The sequence below is a fragment of the Myotis lucifugus genome, unplaced genomic scaffold (genome assembly GCF_000147115.1).
Source record: "Myotis lucifugus unplaced genomic scaffold, Myoluc2.0 scaffold_3, whole genome shotgun sequence".
In the NCBI taxonomy this organism is placed as follows: Eukaryota; Metazoa; Chordata; class Mammalia; order Chiroptera; family Vespertilionidae; genus Myotis; species Myotis lucifugus.
The window spans coordinates 12855385-12877186 of NW_005871051.1; positions in this window are offsets into that span (position 1 = coordinate 12855385).

A 21802-nucleotide genomic window follows, 5' to 3' on the forward strand; every position below is an offset into this window, starting at 1 on the left:
TTTTTGTGTGCTATAAACAACATTGGAATGGTCATCATATACACTCACTTGCTTCATTATTTCCTTAAGATATATACTTATGGGTGAAATTGTTGTGTCATAGGATCTATGGTTAAACCTCAGGAAAATGAGAGCCTATTTTCCTGCTACATAATAATGTGTCCTTTTTTGCAAAACCAATGAGGCTAATAACTCACAATGATTGTTATTAAGCAATGTTTGTCAAGGCTACTATATCTTCTTCATAGTTGCACTAAGGGCAACTCAGTAATATCCTCAATTATCTTTATGAAGGAGTTATCTATTTTACACAAGTGGTATTTACTCATAACACTAATTAATTTAAATACATACTATATATATATATATATATATATATATATATATATATATATATATACACTCAATGTAATCACAATGAAAATTCTCATTTTTTAGGCATAATGAAAAGTGAGGCTAATCATCAAACTTTAAATGGGTAGCATATAATAGTGGCAAAATACAGGTCTCAGAAAGTATAGGCAGATTCTGCTAGATGTCTTGCCCAGTACTTATGGGTAGTTATTGGAAGAACAAGCCTCCAAACACCATCTTCTTTTGACTCTGAAAGGGGTGTTAGCATCAGATGAACTGAGGTCTGCACTCTGTGACAGGAGACTTCAGCCCCCCTGTGTTGGCAGTCCTAACACTTTCCTATGCAATGTCGGTCCATGCTGATTACAGTGTGTTGATTACTCACATCGGGGACTCAGATTTGATTAGGCTCACTGAGTTTTTCTCTTTTTCCTATTTCCAATCATTCTCTTTCCTCAATCTTCTCTGTCTCTGTTGTCATTGAATTTCATTTTTGTCTGTAGTTAAATTGATGGCTTCTCTAAAGTTTCATTAAAATTTTGATTTGAGTTCTTTTCCCAAGGTTCTGCTATCTTTGCCTTTTCCAAAATGTTTGGACCTTTGATTGAGTGAATGCAAATTCAGAAATGCATGTAATTCTATAGTCACTCAATGGTACCAGTTTATTGTTTGTAGATCAACAAGTATGATTTTCATTTCATTTCAATGCTTCCTTCTTCATTAGATTAGCTAAAGTGGTCAAAGGAAAACTGATTAGAGCTTTGGAAAACATGTTAGTGTAGTCTCTGTCTGTGTCTCTGTCAGTCTCTCTATATTTTATATGTATATGCACACACATATGTAAATAGATATCTTAGTTATAGTGTGCCATATACATGGTAAACACTAAGTATTCTTGAGTTCCTTTTGGATTCCAAAATTTTTATATTTTAATTTAGTAATATAAATTATTGCTTAGCTAAGATATGTAAATTAAAGGGCCTAAAACTGCATTATATCTGAAACGGTTAAGTGAACATTTTTATAGGTTACAAAACTCCATGTAAGTCAGTAGTATCTTCATTTTACATATCTAAGCACTAACAATCTAGGTCAAATTTCATAGTACATTAACACATTTTCTGTGTTTGCCTTTGGCGAAGTGATTACACATATACAATTTAAAATATGCCCTCCCTATACAGGGAGCCCCAATGGAGGCTAACAGTGAAGAATTCTTACCATTATGCTAAACTAAGCAGCTATAGTTTATGCTAAATAAGAGGTTTGAGAGGGCACTGCTTTCTTGTATAGCAATTGACAATAGTTTCACCCTCGCAACATAAATATGATACATTTTCATAATGTTAGGCACACATAGGCTATGCTGTTATGTTAGTGTTTAATAGATGGAGTTTTATTTTTAATTTTTAAAAATATATTTTATTGATTTTTTACAGAGAGGAAGGGAGAGGGATAGAGAGTTAGAAACATTGATGAGAGAGAAACATCGATTAGCTGCCTCCGGCACACTCCCCACTGGGTATGTGCCCGCAACCAAGGTACATGCCCTTGATCGGAATTGAACCTGGGACCCTTGAGTCCACAGGCTGACTCTCTATCCACTCAGCCAAACCGGTTAGGGCAATAGATGGAGTTTTAGAAAGATTTAATGTATTTTTTTAAAAATTATTTTTGAAAGTATTACATATGTCCCCATAATGTATTTTTGAGATACCATTTAAACACTGCATGATAGTATAGCCTTCAAGAGATGCTTGTGAATTTGTGAGGAATAAGAACTTAGTACCAGTGACTAGTCCAACTGTCTTCCATCCATCCAATAGTTATCTTTGAGCATCAACTACTTGCCAGTCATTATTTTAAGTTTTTGGAACACATTAGTGAATAAAACAAACAAAAATTCTTGTGCTTATGGAACTATAATATTAAAAACCAATTTTACTAAATGCTAACTAATTAAAGGAATAGTTTATCTATTACTTCCATTTGTACACATGATGCTGGGACCTATAGTAAAGTGAGTGACTTACTAGTACATGGAAAGAAATATTTAGGAATATAAAAGGACAGCACATCACATAATCTACCATATTACAGACATCCAATGAAAAATGAGAATTGCAAATTATTACTACTGTTAAGATTTCATGCAATGTTAAGAAATTATTAATATATTGTGAATACAGAAGGTCATTTGACTTGCCCAAGAATATGCAGAATGTCAGCTTTTTCTCAGAAATATTCCATTCTAGTTTTTCAGTGTCAACACAATTATTTTTGCTGCAAGGGAGTTGTCAGGTGATCTTCCTGATATCATATTATTTATTCTGCTACTAAGCTAAAGATCATTACTATTAATGTGAGAGGTATTAATCTGCTTTGTTTAGATAATACAATGTGATCTTTCTGGGCAATGGAAATAATCAAAATGTTCAAACACATACACAGACACACACACCTAATATATGGTTAATTAAAATGTAAGGTAATGATGAAATTTGTTCGATTGCTATTTCTTATTTCAAAGAATAATTATTTTTTTCAGTGTAGGAAAGGAGTTATGTGTGCTATGAGAACTTGTACTATTATAAAAAACAACAACTATTATTGATTGAATTGGAGCCTATCAGATGAACAGTGGCTGTGTTAAATTAAAAAAGGATACCACTGAAGTAAAACATTGCATTTATTTATGAAAATGCAGAATTTAAATGAGAACTGGAAGTTTTAATTAAAATAATTGATTGGTTTAAATGATTTACCCAAGATTCTAATTTAGAAATTTACTGTTTTTCTCTGCTATCACCATTCTTTGATAAGCTGACTTCTAATTTGATTGCACTGTGATAAGTTCTGAGAAGTAATTATTTGGTTTATTATCATTCCTTTCAAAAAGAACACAAATCTTTTCTTCAAAGAATTTGAGTATACAATCACACATATATACTTTTTACATTTCCTAATTCTTTACAAATTCTTTTCTAGCAAACAAATCAAGAACATAATTATTTTTATTAAGAACAAGTATAATGTTAGCTTTCAACTTCCTTAAACTACTTTCAAAATCTTGTGGAAGTGATTTGGGTTTAAAAAGTAAGTTAAAAAAAATAGGCAACATATTTTGTTGCTTTTTCAGTTACCACGAACCTCAAGACTCAAGCAGAAATCACAATAAGTCCTCTGAGTTTGCATCAAGCTTTTAGTTTAAAGAGTTAAATAATATTGACTATGTCAACTTTTTTATTCATAACTAGAGACCCCTCAGGGAATGTCAGAGAGCTGGTTTCAGCCAGATCCCCACAGGCCAGGCCAAGGGACCCCACCGGTGCATGGGCCACTAGTATGCATATAAGATTTTTGCTTAATCTCTTCCCGCCCTCCCCACTCCCTCCTTCCCTCTGAGATTCATCAGTCTGTTCCATGTTTCCATGCATGTGATTTCCACTCCTACTTTGAGCATCTGCCCCCTGGTGGTCAGTGTGCATCATAGCTACCAGCTGGTCAGCTGGTGACTTAGGCTTTTATATAGACTAGAGGCCCGGTGCACAAAAATTTGTGCACTTGGGGGGGGTGGAGGGGGGGCCCCTCAGCCCGGCCTGTGCCCTCTCGCAGTCTGGGACCCCTCGGGAGATAATGACCTGCTGGCTTAGGCCTGCTCCCGGTGGGAGAGGGCAGGCCCAATCCCTAGGTGCAGTCCCTGGTTGGGCTCAGAGCAGGGCCGATTGGGGGGTTGGGGCACTGCACCCTGTCACACTCAGGGCAGGGCCAATGGGGAGGTTATGGCTCTACCCCATCACACACAGAGCAGGGCCCATGGGGGCGGGTTGGGGTGCTGCCCTCTATCACCCACAGAGCAGGGCAGATCAGGGGGTTTGGGCGCTGCCACTGTCACACACAGAGCCCAGGGCGATCAGGGGGTTGGGGAGCTCCCCCCTATCAGGCACAGAGCAGGGCTGATCAGGGGGTTGGGGCGCCTTCCCCTGTCACGAACAGAGCAGGGCTGATAGGGAGGTTGTGGCCCCTCCCCCTGTCACACACAGAGCCGCAGGGCGATCAGGGGGTTTGGGTGCTGCCCCCTGTCACGCTGATTCCGGTGCCAGGAGGCCTCGCAGCTCCGCTGATCCCGGTGCTGGGAGGCATATTACCCTTTTACTATATAGGATAGAGGCCTGGTGCACAGGTGGGGGCCGGCTGGTTTGCCCTGAAGGGTGTCCTGGATCAGGGTGGGGGTCCCCACTGGGGTGCCTGGCCAGCCTGGATGAGGGGATGATGGCTGTTTGCAGCTGGTCACATACCCTTCAGGGTGGGGGTCCCCACTGTGGTGCCTGCCCAGTCTGGGTGAGGGGCCTAGGGCCGTTTTCAGGCTGGCGGGTGACTGAAGCTCCCAACCGCTCCTTTTTTTCTTTTTTTTTTTTAATTCTGGGCCAGCTTTAGCTCTGAGGCTTGGCTCCAGCTCTTAGGCCTCGGCAGCTGAAAGCAGGTATCTGGCCTTTGTTTACCTTCTGTATTTGAAACAATGTTGCGGTCCTGCTGGCTGAAGCCTGGCTGACTAAAGCAGGTTTCTGGGGTTTGGTTTAGCTTCTATATTTGTTACAATGTTTCTTAGAGAGCAGCTGAGAGGCCGGCAAGGCAGGCGGGGAACCTGGCTTCCTCCATCACTGGAGCAAGCAAGCCTCCCTGTTCGCATCAGCTGCCTGGCTGCCGGCCGCCATCTTGGTTGGCAGTTAATTTGCATATCTCAGTGATTAGCCAATGGGAAGGATAGCGGCCGTACGGCTAATTACCATGTTTCTCTTTTATTAGATAGGATGCCTAGAATTGCATTTCACATTACATAACTTTCCTTTTCATCTCTACAGCAAGATTCCTTCTTTTAGTTTTAAAGTTCTTTTTAAACTTCTTCATATTACATCTCTTTATCTTATCTGCTTTCCCATCCTTAAACCTTCCTTCATGCGTGAATTGCCTTCATTGTTCTTGCTTACCTCCCAATCTCTTCAAAGTGTCTGTTAGATTCCAGTTCCACGTCTATCTGAAACATTCTGTCATCAATTTTCTAACCTATCCAGTCCAAATCCAAAGATCACTATTAGTTCAACTAATTTCATGCCAATGGTCTCTATTCCTATGTCTGTTTGTCCACACTTCTGATGAATCTTATCTGCTTCTAACTAAAGTCACTCACATGACTGCTGGTAGCCTCAGAAGATCCTTTCAAGCGTACTCACCTGGGCCTCTTCACACAACTGTCTCATGACACAGCAGCTCGCTAACCCAAAATGAGGGCTCCAAAAAAGAATAAGAGAATATTCCCAAGACAGAAGCCACAGTCTTTATATGTAACCTATTCTTGAAAGCGACATACATTACTTCTGCTGTGTGTCTTTTCTTAGAAAAGAATCATGGGGACATAATTACATAAAGTCATGAATACAGAAGGCAGGACCAACTTATTGGGGTGTGGTGGGGTCATTAACTATTTTTAAATATAAATTCCTGGTAATGAAGGAGAAACCAAAATATGTATCAGATTATTATTTAATATTAACAAAATAAACATAATCTGGATGTCTGACACTTTCAAATTAAGCACCCCTACATGGCACATTCTCTAATACTTTCTTAATCATTGCCCTGCTTGCATCTGTTCTCTCAGTGTTATAATAGTCCTATATAGTGTTTGGAAACTCTAACACAGTGGTTCTCAACCTGTGGGTCGCGACCCCTTTGGGGGTCGAATGACCCTTTCACAGGGGTCGCCTAAGACCATCGGAAAACACATATATAATTACATATTGTTTTTGTGATTAATCACTATGCTTTAATTATGTTCAATATGTAACAATGAAATTGGGGGTCACCCCAACATGAGGAACTGTATTAAAGGGTCACGGCATTTAGGAAGGTTTGAGAACCACTGCTCTAACACAATCCCACTCTCAAAATAAAAGAGAGAGAAAAAAAAGACAATCATGGCATTTCACACCCTGCCATGCTCTGGCTGCTCTAGGTGATTAATGATAATGCCCATTTGCCCAAAATATAGAGTCTGCTCACAAATTGGATTGGAAAACAACTTTATGATAAATGTGGAAAATGTATTATTCTTCTCCCCTGGTATATACCTTTCTTTATACATAAAATGGAAGATATTCTTAAATTCTATTTGCACATAATAATGCATGAAATTACAGCAGTTATAACACTGTGTATTGAGAGGAACTGGTTTGATTTGGTCAACCAAGGGGCACAGTCTATTTTCTTCAGAACTGTGAGAATTATGTATATTGATACCTTACAACCTGCAGAGTTCTTCTAAAGGAAATATTACATATTACACATCTATGGAGACTCTGTACTTTATATGGAAGAGAGAAGTTTGGAGTTTTCATCCTGATACCTACCTGATGGGTACCTACTTATTTACATAAAGTTTGTGATGATGAGCTTTAGAACAGAAAGGTTAACTGGATCGAAGGAAAAATCATCAATGAAGTACTGAGTCCCTCTGGAAATGATTCACTTCTCTTAACTCCTCTTGGTGAAAAGAAGTGGAGGGATGGCTCCCCGTGACCCACTTTGTAAATGATGGAATGTTCCAGGCCTTCACTGAGACAATGGGGAAAGTCTGTTCACAGTATTTGTTATGCATCTGATTGTTCCTCTAACAAACTAAATGTAATTAAAAATAGAGCAGGGCCATTGCATTTTAATAGCCTGGATCCTTCCCTGTGGAAGAGTCAGCAAACAGTGAAAGAATATGAAGATTCAGCTCGCTAGCACCTGCCAGGCAGCCTTTGTCAAGATTAACAGCATCACACCAGGTTATTAGAGGAAACATAAATACTTTTGAGACTCTGTGGGTAGTTATGATATCACGTTTTATTATCTCCTCCTAAAATGGAATCACTCACTGTAATTGCTTGCCAGTCACAGGCCAACCAACGTGACAGAAGAAATCCTATATACTGGGTGAGGGGCTACAATGCAAAGGCAGCTGACCCAGAGAATGTTTGTAAGGACATCATAAGTACATTTTGATGGCACGTTGCAGCTTCTAGGATAGGCACATATTGTGCCTTGCAATTAGGAGTGGGCATATCAGTTATTTGAATTCCTATTTGAATAAGGAAATGGGGGTGTGAACATGTTGAATGGTGTGCTCAAGAATCCTGCTGCCTGTAGGTGTGTGTGGCCTTGAGAATGGGCTTGTCTCTTAATTTCTGTCTGTGTTCTTTCTGCCGATGTGCATGTTCAACAGCAAACATGTAATGTATGCAGTTTCCTTCTGGACCACTGCCTTCTTTATAAGAAGGTGGCTTTGGAGCATCTAAAATTTCCTGAAAGAAATGATAGAGGATAAGCTAAAATGGAAAGGAACTGCAGTTTAGTGAGTGGCCTTCCAGAAGAAGGGAGATTTGATGTTAATTGTGGGACTTTTGAGAAAATATAGGAAGGCGCTTTAGTTTTAAGCAAACTGAAACAACAATGAGGTACTGCTACACACTTCCTGCCACTTTGGAATACACTGTGACAGTTTCTTATAAAACTAAACTGCTCTTACCATGTGATCTAGCAATTGTGCTCCCTAATATTTACCCAGGGGAGTTGAAAACTTAATCTTATACAAAAACCTGCACATAGATATTGATAGCAACTTTTTTCTTAAAAGGAGAAAAGTGATGCATGAGGAGACACTTTTAATTTTTTTATTATTTGTGTTTTCATGGACTTTATTTCTAAAACTTGATTAATGTGGGATGAGTCAAGAGATTAAGAAGACAGACTGGGAGAAAATATTTGTAAAACTCATTACTGGGTAATAGACTGTTATTCAAATTATACAAAAGTACTCTCAAAACTCAACAATAAGGAAATGAACAACCCAATTACAAATGGATAAAAGGTTTGAACAGATACATCAACAAAGAAGATATACAGATGACAATAAGCATAAGAAAAGGTGCTCATCCTCATATGTCATTAAGGGGTTGCAAACTAAAACAACAATGAGATACCACTACACACTTACTATAATCACTAGAATATAAAACACTAACAGCACCAAGTGCTGATAAAGATGTAGAGCAACAGGAACTCTCATTTATTACTTGTGGGAATGTACAATGACACAGCCACTTTGGAATATACTGTGTCAGTTTCTTACAAAACTAAACTGCTCTTACCATGCGTTCTAGCAGTTATGCACCCCAATATTTACCCAAAGGAGTTGGAAACTTAAGATTATACAAAAACCTGCACATAGATATTGATAGCAACTTTTTTTCATAATCGCCAAAAATTTGAAGCAACCAAACAAAATGACTTTCAGTAGGTGAATGAATAAATTGTGTTACATACAGACAATGCAATGTTGTTTAGTGTTAGAAATAAATGAGCTACCAAGCCATGAAAAGACATAAAGAAAACTGAAATGCATATTTCTAAGTAAAAAAAAAAATGCCAACCAGAAATGGCTACAGACTACATGGTTTTAACTATATGACAGTCTGGAAAAGTAAAAAAAAAAATATGGAGATAGTAAAAAGATTAGTGGTTGCCAGAGGTTGGGAGGAACAGGGTGGTGGTGTTGATTGGCCAAGCACAAAACATTTTATATTTTAGGGCAGTGAAACTACTGTGTGTGACACTAAATGTCATTATACATTTATCAAAACTCATAGAATGTACAATGCCAAGAGTGAACTGTAATGTAAGCTCTGGACTTTGGGTGAAATGATGTGTCAATGTAGGATCATCAGTTGCAAGAAAGGTACCACTCTGGAGCAAGATGCTGATAGTGGGGGAGGCTGTGCATGTGTGGCATTAAGGGGGGTTTGTCTATGAGAACTCTCTGTATCTTCAATTTTGCTGTGAACTTAAAACTGCTCTAAAAAGCTTTGCCTTATTTTAATACTGTATTTTTAAAATGTGGCATGGGGAGCATCATATTGATGAGGGGGAATGAGTGCTGTTTCACTCAGCAGCATCATGTGCGGCCAGGAGGGAGCGAATTAATGATACCATGTTTTAAAATCTGTTTGAGGTTTGGAGGAAATACAGAGACGTTTAAGTCAAGACTCCTGGATGCCATACTTTAGCTAATGTATATCATGGCAGAAATCCTGACTGGACATGTAACAGTACATGAAGACTCATTTCTTTTATTACTGTACAAACTATCACTGTCTGTTACACCTGAAGCCTAGACTATCTAGAGAGGAATGATTCATTAGGGTCCAGTTAGTCCAACAGAATGGGACAAGGGAATATGCTCGAAATACAGAATTTCTGGCAGAGACAGCAGTCTCTGCAATAATTCAAAGAAAATAAAACACTTTGTGTGCTCAAATTCTTTATTTCTAACATTATATGCTAGAATCACTGATGAAGTCCCACAGCTATAACCCCTATACCTTGATGTAAATATCTGAATATTAAGAATGTTGTTTCTTCTTATTTTTTTATATTTTTTAAATATTAACTTTTATCCTAATATTTGAGTCAGATTAAGTTGTTGAATTTTGAGTATTTTAGTGCTTTAAGTTTTCTGATCTTTTTTCCTAGAGTGTAGCCATCTGTCAATATCCAAGTTAGTCTTTTTCCTTTCGCTATTTTCTTTCTCAAGCCACAATCTGAAAAGTTCTTTGTCAAAGACCATTTGCCCACATATTTAGTATTAACCATTGTGCCACCAGTTCTTACTTCAATCTTCCAATCTTTGATGGAAAGAACTCCTTAGTCTCTTACTCTGTCATGACTGGGAGTCCTTGCACATATCTTTTTGGGGGTTCGTGAAGGGGTTTTCTATTGTCACAGAACCCTCCATGCCTCTGCATGCTTGTTCCAACTCCTGGCTACAGATGACAGAGTCACTTGAGGTCTGATTACTGCCTCTGCAGCTAGTGTTCTCCTACAGGTCACTGACATTTTTGGCAAAGTGTTGCTTCCTGACACATCCTCTAGGCACCAAAGCCAAGTAGTTCATCAATCCTCAGGACACATTCTTACTTGGGCAGCAAAACAGTGTATCCCAGGGTGAAGAGAGATCTCAGTTTGCAGCCCCATGGAGTTCAGATGGGAATCTTTGGACCTGAGCCAACATTTAAGCTCCCAGTTAAACATTTTATCTTCCTTATTGTCTTCTCCTGTCATCATCATTAGCCTCTGCCTGTTGTAAATGTCACTGCTGGATTCTAATAGTGAACAAAGCCTAGCTAGCATCCCCAATATACCTGTCACTCTTCGTCTGGCTATATTTTATAAGAAAAGATTTCCTTTTGGAACATACTTCATGCCTAAAGATTTACTTTCTTTAACAAAATCAATTTTTTTACTTTGACTTACCAAGCATGTATGAACTGAAGACTGACACTGGACCAGGGCTATTTTAGGAGAAGGAAGAAAAAAAAAAGGCAAATCTACAGTCCTGTGGGTGATGTCTTCGGGTAGACCTTTCAAGAAAAAACAAACAAACATATTCTAGAATGGTGACATAAGAATATGCAAGTTCTGCTTTTCAATGCTGTTCATATTCTAACTGTTCTAATTCTTACCATCTTCATTTCAACCACATATATGATGAAGTAGCAGAATATAAATTGGGTTCAGAACCCTGAAGACATTGCTAAAATAAATAGTAAAGAACATGAATAAATATGTCACTCTTTAATCAGCTACCCTGTGGTTTATTCATTATCATAGTGAACATCATGGGTTTAACTCTATGGTTTCTAGTTAAGGTCACTAGTTTAGCATACATTAATGGAGAACTACGGATGTGCATGTGCGAGGTAATGTACAGGAAGCAGAAAATTCAAGATGTTACTGTCTAGCATGGATCATATTTCCTTTGTTTTATCATCCTAGTATTTGTCTTTGTTAATTCTAATGAGAGCATGCATATTTTTGGAAATTTACTTTAAGCAATGATTTTGTCACATAACTCATCATTTTGAATGAAACACTGAGCTAACCTACTATATTTGATAGTTTTAAGCCCAAATCTAATTGCCATCTAATTGACTGCTTATTAAGAGTTTTAGTTGTAAATTCAGTAGCTTTTAAGCTAAGATTCATAAATGCTCCTGATTTGCTTTCTAACCTAAATGTGAAATGAAAAAACAAGCACTCAATATCTTCCCCCCAAACTTAGGACTTGTTGGCTATTTTGGCTGATGGTTTCTATCCTAGCTTTGGTAAGCTAGTTTTTTATTTTTATTTTAAATGTCTTAGTTTCTTTGTTTATATCCTTTCCTTGAATTCTTCTAATATACATTCTAAATAGATACCCTTACACATAATGTGTGTATATGTCAGGTGAGTTTTGTCTTTGTGGAGTAGTAGAGAATAAGCCATACAAGCAGCCCCTCCCCAAAGCGAGTGAGCTAGCAGATGGAGAGCACAGTATGAAATTAGAGATAACTGGCAGGATTTATTTTTTTTAATGATCCATCTGGAATCCAAGGGTCAAGATCATCAATTTTGACACTTACAGAGGAACACAACCTCACTTTACATTTAATTTCTAAGGTTACTTTCTTTAAAAAAATAGTCCTCGGTATTAAAATTTTTAATTTAATAAATAAATAAATAGAGTAAGTTACAAATTACCACAGAATAAATGCTACATTACTATAGAATAATGAAATATACTCTAGCATAAGATATTATATTATGAAATATATTATACTATAAATGGTATTATAAAAATATTTTAGGTAACATTATGAATTGCTGCAGTTAATCACATGAACAATTCTAAACATTCTATGCTAAAGTATACAGAGCTACAAAATGGAAGCATTAGAGTAGGTTAGAATGATGGTAACTTACAGTGGCCATGGCCAACACCATGACTAAAGTCAGTGGTTATACAACAAAGAAATTTGGCTTTTAGCAACAGTACATGATGCATGTTGTTAGGCTGGTGGGTGTCTCTGCTCCATCATGGCATTTAGGCATTTTGGTTCATGGTTGCTGTGGTAGAGCAAATAATGCACCCCTCTAAGATGTCCACATTCTAAGCCCTGAAACCTGTGAATACATTACCTTCTGTGGGAAAAGAAAACAAACAAACAAAAAAATTTGCAGATGTGATTAAGAATCTTCAGATGAGATTATCCTGATTTATCCAGGTGGGTCTAATATAATTCCAGGGTCTTTATAAGAGAGACATAGGAAGGTCAAAGTCAGAATAGGCAATGTGACTGCAGGAGCAGAGAGAAATGAATAATGGAAGCAAAGGTGAAAGATGTAGAGACATCTGATAATGATGCACTTCTGGCTTTAAAGATGAAGCCAGGGACCACAGGCTAGGAAAAGCAGGTTGCCTCTGGAGTCTAGAAAAGACAAGGAAACAGATACTCCTCTAGAGCATCATCCAGATATGTTTTGTGCAGAAGAAGCCAGCCCTGTGAACCTTGACGTTAGCTCACTGAGACTGATTTTTAGACTTCTGACTCAAGAACTGGAAGATACTGAATTTGTGCTGTTTTAAGCCACTAAATTGTGGTAATCTGTCACAGTAGCAATATAAAACTTGTGCTTTGCCTTAATTTGGGACTTCCAAGGTTGCAGTTGTCATTTCCATTACAGAAAGTGCTAGTAAAAGGAAAAAAATATTGTAGGCACAGCACTAACTTTAAAATGGATAAGAAATAATAATTACAAAGATATAGGCAAACATATTATTGTTAGCTTCTGTTAATTTGAGGGGAAAGTAATCCACATGCACAGGAGCCATGGGAAAAAACGAGAGAGAGAGAGAGAGAGAGAGAGAGAGAGAGAGAGAGAGAGAGAGAGAACTCTTAAATTTTTAGAAAACAGGTTGATAAGTCATGGTCAATAAGAAGAAATCTGGAGTTCAACAAAATCATGATGACTATCTGAGGTGATTATACACCAATCAATGAGGAATAAAAAATTAGGAAAAATTTAGAAACTTAGTTTGTAATCATTAAAACATGTGAGGACATCATGAATCTTACTCAAGTAATGGCACAGACCTTTATTAGTCAGGGTGGGGGCTGAAGCACTCTCATGCCTTGGATTGCTCAAGAATCAGGAGAGTGGTATGATTACTAATGAGCAAGAGCTCTTTCACATATAGCACATCCTACTGACAACATATTTTCTCTCTAACCCCTGTGGTCCCACCCAATCCAGCAACTCTGCTTCTATTACGCCACACTCCGGGATGACCATCTTTGCACAAGTCCAGAGGCTTGGGACCAGAATCTAGCTTATCTAGATTCATAGCCATCTCTCTCTTTGGTCCAGAGACTTCTCTGGGCTGTCCCTGATGGGCTACAAGTACCTATGTTTCTGATCACTTAATTTTGTTCTTCCTCAGACTTGGGAATCTTATTGCTCTCATGATATTTCTTCCTTTTCTTCTTTCTACTTTTGGCACACCCTACCAACCCCTGATACACCAACCAAGCATAATCTCTTCAATGAACTACTGCACACAAAATTTTCCAACAGGGGCATGACTGTCTTATTGGAGGGAGAAAGGAAGAGACATCACATTGGAAACATAAGACAAATCAACAGCTCAATAAATGATTCCTCTCTGACTGTATAATCAAACTAGTACCGGAAAGTTTACTCTGTTTCCCTAAATCATTCCCAGCAATTCTTCATTTCCTCTGAACCAAACCTGTAGAATTTGTAAAACTCTACTTAAGTTATCAGTAAAATAAGAAAATGATTTTCTAGTGATTTTCATCAAGAATAGAGCTCATACACACCTGTTCACTGGTTCTCGGTATGCAGCATTGTGTTAATTTGTTTCTAGTGCTTTGCTAAAACATATTCAGAGGAAGAAATATAATTTAGGTGGTATAAAAAGGCCCTATTACATTAACATTGTCTTTGGTGCCTATATTATAAGCACCCAGGTAAATTTTCCTACCCATTATATATATTTAAAGTATATTTTACATTATTTTGTTGTAAATGAGCCTCTATAAAAGAAGAGAGCAAAGACATTTCAATAGACAATTAGCAATAGAAAACTTCAAAGGTTTTCTTTGGTAGGATTATTAGTGATTATTTTTAATATTTTATAATATATGATTCCCCTTATTCTTTAGCTTTCTTGTTTGAATATTAGCATGTTTGCCTAGCTGCATTTTATGGTATATTTTAAGATTCTTCCACTGGCATGTGGCTAATAGTAAGTATTCTGTCTGAGCCTCATAAACTGGGCCTCAAGGAAAAGTTTCCTTATAATACAATATGAGAGATTTTGCCAAGTTGGGAAAACCAATTAGAGTAATAAAATATGTAGAAATATTATAAAGATACATTTCTAGAATGAAGGAGGATACAATTAGATCGAGGAGAGGAAGCATCCGAACAGGATAGTTTATGGCAATAGAAATACTTTTTTTTTTTCTTTCTCAAGGAATTGCAAGAGGCAGCTGAATCGATGTTTCTCTCTCATCGATGTTTCTAACTCGCTATCCCTCTCCCGACCTCTCTGTAAAAAAATCAATAAAATATATTTTAAAAAAATAAATAAAATAAAATATGTAGAAATATTATAAAGATACATTTCTAGAACGAGGGAGGATACAATTAGATCGAGGAGAGGAAGCATCCGAACAGGATAGTTTATGGCAATAGAAATACTTTTTTTTTTTTTTTCTCAAGGAAGGCTTTGACCTGACTGAGTAGTTTATCAGAATGTGACTGGATCCAAGTTTCCATAAGGCAATAGGTTGCCCCACAAAATGAAGGTCAATATTTAAGTGAATAAATATGAATCATATCTATTTTGTAACCTAGAGATATATTGTTACATATCTTCCTCGATCTAATAAATGAGGGAATTTAAACTATATAGAATGTTGAAGCTGTATAACCAGAGGTGCCACGTGACAGTGTGGCACCCTATGTAACCACTGCTTATGTTTTACATATGTAAACATGGAGTTAGCGATATACTGGAGAATAAATCTTATTTAATTTCTGCTTCTCCCTCCCACCTCCTAAACAACCATTCTCCACACACACACACACACACACACACACACACACACACACACTCACATGCATGCACACAGGCGCCCTTCAGATAGGTTATCTCATTAAAGTGTTTCTGCAAACAGGAAGTGTATACAAAATTCTTGTTTAACTATTAGAACACTCTTAATACCTAATTCCACCAATGGTGGCTGTTATGCCCAGATTTCAGGATCCCCAAGAAACCAACAGGGAGCCAGCAGTCCGATGCAAAAGCATAAGAATCTGTATTTCAAGCTAGCTTGAGCTCCCCATCCACCAGACTCGCCGACACAATGGCAGGCCAAGTGGCTGAGAGACAGAACCCCGCCTAGAGATGGGTTTTAAAGCGGGGGTTGGAGTAAGGGGAGGAGAAAGGACTGTGCTCTGCCGATTGGCCAGGCGCAAGTCGATGTCTTGTTCCTGGGTGTGGCTAGCAGAGTCTTAGACTTCCGGGAAGAAGGTCCTTGCCAAGCACGTGGCCAAGGTAAGATGGAGAACGTAGCCCTTACCCTGGGGCAAGGTGGAGGGCCTAGCCCTTACCCTGGGGCAAGGTGGAGGGCCTAGCCCTCGCCCTTTCAGTGGCCTGATAAGAACAGGTGACCTGAGACTTCAACCCCTCAGAAAGGAAGTTCTCTTCATGCCAATGGGCAAGTTAACCTACTAGGCAGTGAGGGGATGTTGTAAATGTTTCCCTCCACGTCCCGCCTGGTTCAGGGTTCAGGATCTGGAAGAGGAGCCGCACACAAATGAAAGAGAAGAGACAAGAGATAATTTGGGAATATTGGGGGGCCAGGTGGGTAAGTCCAACTCAAGAGGATGGACTTCCCCTTGCTCAGGCCTCACCAACCTTTTATTGGTATGGGATACACCCATAGCCCTTAGGCAGGGAGGTTCCAGTGACACACAGACTATCTTATCAATAAGGATTTACATGACTATCTTATCAGTAAGGATTTACATGACTAAAGGTGGGGAGGTTGCTTCAGCTACCATTATCTGGATTAACAGAGGTGGTGCACAGCTCTGACTTTTGCTAGGGCTTCAAAGGTCACCAGCCTTCCGGGTTCTCTGTCTACTCCTCTCTGCTAGTGAAGACAATAGGCAGTTTCCCACAAGGGGAGTTTAGATTGGGCCCAGTTATCCGCACAGAATGAGCTGCTGCATTAAGAGATGTAACAGGTTTCTTTAACCCTGTGCTTTAAGTTTCATTTTGTCAAGAGATTCTTTTAAAACTTTTATGTTTTTATTGATTTCAGAGAGGAAGAGAGAGGGAGAGAGAGATAGAAACATCAATGATGAGAGAGACTCATTGATAGGGTGCCCCCTGCACTCCCCTCACTGGAGATCTAGCCCCCAACTGGGGTATGTGCCCAGACCAGGAATCGAACCGTGGTCTCCTGGTTCATAGGTCAGTGCTCAACCACTGAGCCATGCCAGCTGGGCTTGTCAAGAGATTTTTGACTGGCCACAATGCTGAGCAAATGGAACAGGAGGATTTTATGTGAGGCATGAGAAAACTAGAACCACAGGGGTATTTTGAAGCAGATGCCACTCCACATTCTCTTGCCCCACCCAAGTCTACCTGCAGCTCTGGTACCATCAAGCTGACAGCTTCCTGCTTTAAGTACTTGACTCTCACTTCTCTGTTGAGGGCTTTCTCAAATTTGTTAGTTGCTTGTTTCTCTGCATTAAGTAATCCAGAAGTGTGTGTGTGGGGTGGGGGTGGGGGGGATGAGGAGATTTAATCACCCTGGGGGTAATCCTCAATAATGGGAGATAAGAGTCCTGGATAAATGACCCAATCTCCCATCATTCAATGAAAATCTTGATACCTGTTATAGGATTCAACATCGGTTGCCTGAAGTAGTAAGCTGCTCATTAACATGTTTTTATTCCCTCTCTCCCTTTCCCATCACATTTTCTCCCTTGTTTATTTGTGCTTCCCAAATTCTTGCCTCAGGGCTTGATTTTGGGAGGGATCCAAATTAAGGCTGTGAGGTTCTCACTGTTTCTTAAACACATCAATTTTATATTGAAAATGCTTGTTGGGAAGGGGTTAAGTGTGACTATGAGACTAAAAATTTGGGGGCTTTCTCTTAAGGGAGCTCACAGGGAGATAATTGCGGTAAAATTCTCTCCCGAGCCTTTTAAGCATAGAATCCTGATTTTGTGTAACAAGAAGCACTGTACCTGTCACATTTTCCTTCTTTGCTTCTCCTTTGCCCTGCACTTTTGGAGAAGACCAAAACCTTTCTTTCTTCTTTAGGTACACTAATAATTTCAGGAAAAATACAGGCACTTTTCCATGAGAAACATTCAGTTTTTTCTTGAATACTTTGCCTTTATATAGCTCTTTAAGTTTTGATATTATACTTTGACTCTTAAAGGGCACATTTATTACTACGCTATCTAAATTCCTGCAGGGCATCGCTATAGCAGCCTCTGAGTAGTTAGGCCTTTATCATATTTTCTTAAGCCTCCATGCTTTTGTTCATGATCGTTTATACTAGAAGGTTTTTTATTATGCTTCCATCTCACTGACTTAAAATCATAATGTTGAGGCACTTTTGCGGAACTTTTTAAAAAATATATTGTTATTGATTTCAGAGAGGAAGGGAGAGGGAGAGAGATATAGAAGCATCAATGATGAGAGGGAATCATTGATCGGCTGCCTCCTGCATGCCCCCTACTGGGGATCAAGTCAACAACCTGGCATGTGCCCTTGACCGGAATCAAACCCGGGACCCCTCAGTCCTCAGGCCCACGCTCTATCCACTGAGCCAAACCAGCTAGGGCACGAACTTTTCTTAACCATTGGGCAGTTAAATTCTCTTTTTGCCTCCTGTGTATACTTTCATCACAGCAACAATCCCATTAATTGCAATTTTCTGTGTGAATGCCCTTAAGGTCAGAAACTATGTCTTATTCATCTTTATATCCACAAGACATAATGAGTACTCAGTGCATGCTTTTGGAATGAATAATTATGTGAATTATAAGAAGAAATATTAGTCAAGAATCTGCACTGACCTGATTCTTGTTGCATAAATTTGACGTTGGACAAAGGTTTAAACCATGTTGAGGGGTCTCCATGATTTAGAAGTAACATTCCTAAAATCAGAATGGCTTCCTGTTGAGTTCACAGAGAAAGAAAACCATCCTGAGTCTATTAACTTGACACGAACTATATAATTCTTGCTCAACTTTTCAAAAGCAATTTTTTAGGTCATAAAGGCAGCTGTCAGATTATTCTTTCATTCTTTATTTTCTTCATATGAAATAGCCAAGATAATTTATTCAACAGTTTGTGCAATACCAGTATTTCTGTTATTGTGAATAACAAGAAAAAAATATCTAAAAATGCACAGGTAACACAGATGTATGGCTTATGAAAGGAATTTTAGAACTCCTTAGGTAATTTTCTAAGGCATGGGTTTATGTAAATTACTGTTTATTTGGTTTTGCCAGAAAACAAGATGAGTAAAACACCAAAGTATATGATGAAAGTACTATGTGACATTGGGTAGCTATAGTAGATAATTGTTTTTAAGATTTTAGTGGTAATATATTTTTTTAGAAAATGATTAATATTGAGCAACAATAAAAAAACAAAATGAAGTGTCAATGTAATTTACACTCTATGACTTCTTAAGGGAGTATTCCACATAGGTAACTTTTGTTATAAAAATAACATATTACTTAATTTAATAACTTTTAATGATCATCTACTATAAATCAGGTAACATAATATATAATCAATGTGAAAAAGTGAGAGAAATCAGATATAATAACAGCAAAATAATCAGTACTCACAGATAATCATTGTTACTGGTATAATCTCTTTCTCTCTCTTACACACACACACACACACACACACACACACACACACACACACACAGGTATTGTAGCCTCTATGGGTTTGTTACCTGCCTACTAATAATTCTTCATTTTTCCCTTTTAAGAAAACTCAATTTTTTTTCAGATGTGGGGGGACCATGTACCGAAGGGGGGGGTGGCCCCTCCTTAGTCCTAGAAATGAGATCTTGATTAATAAAAGTCAATCATGACACTCCCATTTCCCTTGCTAGTGTTGGAACTCAGAGTATAAATAAGGCTCAAATATATTGAATGAAGCAAAGAGTTTTAGGAAACTTTTGAGAAAGATTCTGTGACTTTCAACAAGGGGCATGAGGTATGCTTTCTGCATGGGAGTTCTTAAGGCATTTGTATAGTAAATAGCATTCAAAGATAGAAATAGTTTTGAAGCAAAGGGCAGATTCATTTACTGTTCAGACTAATAAAGATAATGTTTCCCTCCAGCACAAAAGTCAATTAGGTGCGCTGAAAATCTATTAGAAAAGATTGTGATTCCCTAGTATCAGTCTCCTTTCCTGTAGAACAATCCAGAGAGCACGTAGGCATCTGCCCTGTAGGAATGGAGACGTTGGGAAATAGCTAAAAGAAAATGATGATCCTGTGGCTGTTGTTTTTGTTATGAGTAACAAACTGTCCATCTCCCACACACTCAAGGTTTCTCGCTTCTTCTTTCACATCCATGGAAATGTGGCAGCTAATTTGCTCCCCTGCAAATAGTGTTCAATCACAGCCCTGCACAGCTCCTGGCCCTCACTTTCCCAGCTTTGCCCATTGCACAGTGTCCTGTGAAAATGTGACAGCAGAGCTGTGGCAGCTACTTTGTTATCACGAGGCAGCAAGTCTGAAGACAAATGTCAAAGCTGTGCATGGCAAAGCCAAAAAAAGAAAAAAAAAGAAAAAAGAGAACCTGTGTTTTTGAAGATATTCTTAAATCTATAAAAACGACTTCTGGAATTATTCAATTTTACACTCAGACATTTTCTCTATTTTTAAAATAATTTGAATCAGGTTTCCTGTTAACTGTGGCAAGAGAGGTTACTCCAAATCATCAAGGAATGCAAACAGTTCTGAATGCCCATTTACTGCCACTAAATACAGTAACATCCAACACTTATTCGGTACTTATATATGCAAGTTTAGCAATACATAATTTGGGTACATTTTAAAATTGAATCCTTATGCAATAACCCTAGATAGTTGTTATTAATATTTTAAAAGACAAAGATTCTGAACCTCTATTGGGGAAGGAATAAGCCTAGGACAATTCAGCTAATAAATGACAGAACTAGGATTCAAACTCAGGTCCACCTGGCAACAGAGCCTAGGTTCCTAACCCTGATAGAGTATCAAGTAGTGATAATACCCAACATTTATGTGGCTTCCCTCAGTCCTGACTCTGTATTAAGCATTTGACAATAAATTCATCTTGCATAACAGAGGGAGAATTTTGACCAGTTACATAAGTCTCTGTGCAAATGAATGCCAGGAAACATTTTGCCTGAAAGTTAACTTTTCAATTTGTCCCCAAACAGTAATTTTAAATCAGAGATCTGCTTGGGTTTTCAGGTCAGAACTGGTCATTGGATGCTTCCTAGCTATCGCTGAGAGTGAATTGGCACCGCTTGTTGTGGACTAATTTTGTCAACATATATTATCCTTATAACTGGAAAAGATATTTTGTTGTGCTGAGAAATAAGCAAAAGAGAGATTAGTACACTTCATATTAACCCTTATTCAGTAGTCCTTTTTTATTTTTTGCTTGAAAATTACTCTAACCTCCACTTCAACCTGAAAACAAAGATAGAAACAACCCCGGGACTGTTGGACTTGAAGCTGTTTGCTGTCAGGAACCTGGTTTGACCAGTTCAAGTAAATCACTATCCCCTAGGTACCCTCATGAATAGATAAATTAACCCTTTGCACTCCGAACCATTCTGGACATTGGCTACCAGCTACTCGACGCTACTTTGCGGCGGAAACGTGCATTTACAGACCCTCGTATTATTTAGTATAATTTTGGAACCAAGTAACGTATTATAATGATATTGGACTTATATGAATTGGGTGACATCGAGGAATGTATATTTGCAAAAAAAACAATATTTTATTGTTTATAATTTTGTACAGTATGATTAGTTTTGTAACACTCCCCAATATGCATTGCAGGCTGATTAGTGCATGTTTGACAGTAATAAGTGGTTTGACGCCTGCCACCAGGTGTTTTCCTGTTAGAACACACAATGCAGTCCCGTTTTCTTTGTCCCACATCGGGAATATGTAGTTTATTGTTTAATCTGACACAAAACCCGCTGACATTTCTTGTATATATCTTAGTAATTTTACGATATTTTGATTTAATTTCTTGTGCCACTTCAAGATAAAACTTCAGGGAAACATGCATGTCTCAAAAAGTTGCGTTGAAATAACTCAATTCCTCGTAATCACTAATAAACTGCAATGTCCCCTGAGAGGGGACATCCGAGTGATATGCTAGAATTCCGATGTCCCCTGAGAGGGGACAGCGGAGTGCAAAGGGTTAACTAATAATATCCAA